At 44.1% G+C, this 1947-nt stretch overlaps 2 protein-coding genes across 2 annotated transcripts in view; one reads left to right on the top strand and one right to left on the bottom strand.

Annotated features, from left to right (window-relative positions):
* T265_14341 (hypothetical protein) overlaps nt 1-1947 on the bottom strand; it is a gene marked incomplete at both ends in the record, with an annotated part of 52230 nt that overhangs the window by 27765 nt on the left and 22518 nt on the right. The window lies entirely within an intron of this gene.
* T265_07632 (hypothetical protein) overlaps nt 1-1947 on the top strand; it is a gene marked incomplete at both ends in the record, with an annotated part of 10895 nt that overhangs the window by 2856 nt on the left and 6092 nt on the right. The gene's annotated exons all lie outside the window — the stretch shown is intronic.

Genomic DNA, 1947 nt, shown 5'->3' with positions numbered 1-1947 from the left:
TCAGAGTCCACAAATGTGTTCCAAAACGACCGGCAGTCAGCTATGGACCCGCGCCATCGGTAACTGATGGCAACGTGGTCGATTTGAGTTTGTTAGTTACAGGCTTGTTAGTTTGTTAGTTAGTTGCTAGTTTGTTAGTTACAAGCTTCGAATGCCACAGGAATGTCCTCATGTAAATAGCAGGATCGATGTAGAAGAGATCAAGTCAAGATCTGACAGCGCGCGTTCTGACATAGCGCCTATTACTCAAAGGCTCAATTGAGCTTGAAAATGTCGTCTATCTGGATGACAACCCTAAGAGGATACACATCAGTGGTTGGACACACCACTTCAATAGATAGATCATTCCCCACCTTTCGCGTCAATGAGACATGCATCGTAATGGTTGGGCTTTCAGTTGTGCGTTTTCAGGTGTCGCTTAAAATGCGTACCCAAAGCTTCTCAATCCACTGAAAAAATATTGTAGGAAACTGTGGCGGTCAGAACTACTGTACGACTTGTACAATGACTATGACTGATGGCGATGAGGATAAAGGCTATGGACTAGCGTCTCAACCACTGAGCAATCTCCTGACTGGTAGTAGTAAAGGATATGCACTAAGTGGAGAGTGAGGAAGTCGTCATGCAGTGTCCCACATAGGAGGGTTTGGTTTAATACGTGCCTTAGGACACCCCAGTTAGTCTACGCTAAAGATCAACTTCACATGGAGAGTAAGAACAATGGAAAATATATTTCTCGTGATAAACAGGACAATATCATTACTTTCAATTCATTATTGGCTCCAAGTGTCTGGAACATCAAATACAAGCTTAAAGTATGAATAACACAGCACATGCAGTAGAAGCCCCTCCTTACAGTGTCTCACTTATTATTCACCGGTCCCCCTGTAACAGGTATGCGAAAAAGCAAACGACTCTAGTCGTTATGGTAGAAAAGGTTGCGCTTGGGAGGATGTTCCATCTCTCATTTGATTTGCGTATCCATAAGGCAGTATAAGGGATGGATCCTGAGGTCTAGGGAGTACCATAGCAGTGAGGTCATGAGAAAACTTTTAGCCAGTCCAAGCAAAAACTACATGACCCAGTTGTGGCGTCCTGTTCAAGCATGCTGTCCACGTGATGTCTACGAATATAAAGGCGTTACGGAAAACGACAATGACCAACAATGACCAAGCGGCTTTTGGACTTCAATAATACAACATCGCTCAAGTTTCAAAAGAAACATCCAACAGGGCAGGATGGAGTCCGAGTGGAGATGTTGCTTGTGGCTTAGCATTCGTTATTTTGGACAGTACAAAAAAGGGATCCGAATGGAGACTCCATTTTCGAGAAAAATCCTCACACACGAAGACGACTTCCTCTTATCTCCACTGTCCAAAAACCCCATCCGCTTTAAAAACCACTGTGTGGATAGAGTATATCACAAAGCGTGAAAAGTGCGGACGGAGATAACACAACTGTGACCTTTGGATCCGCGATATTAGGTAATATTGTCGATTGAGGAGACAGTATCCGGTCATGATCCACTGGATAGCGCAAATACGGTGATGAATATGTGGAGGCCTAAGCTGAAAACTGATAACCAACGTACTTGACTTATCATGGCTCAACAGGAATCCGTTAAATATTGGATTATAAACTAGCCAAACCGCTTTGGAAAGCCTAGCACACAGGAAAGGGCCTACTGATAATGTGCTATAACGACCAGTTGAGCGCGCAAACCAAATACCTGCAACAAAAACGTCCAAAAATAGTAGCACACAAAAGCATCCCCAGCCTGTTCCAGCTCAAACAGACCGCATATAGTTCGAAGGAAATTCCCCATGAGTGTTTTCTAAGAAACGGTGGCTGCAGAACACAACGAAAGCCTTCACCACACATTCTTGGACAGGGTCGAGTACACGGCTAACCAACAGCAGGTAATGAACAACGTAGGGAAAGGAGAAA

The sequence above is a fragment of the Opisthorchis viverrini genome (genome assembly GCF_000715545.1).
Source record: "Opisthorchis viverrini unplaced genomic scaffold opera_v5_189, whole genome shotgun sequence".
In the NCBI taxonomy this organism is placed as follows: Eukaryota; Metazoa; Platyhelminthes; class Trematoda; order Opisthorchiida; family Opisthorchiidae; genus Opisthorchis; species Opisthorchis viverrini.
Note: the sequence above shows the minus strand (reverse complement) of the source record. Positions and strands in the feature narration are given on the sequence as shown.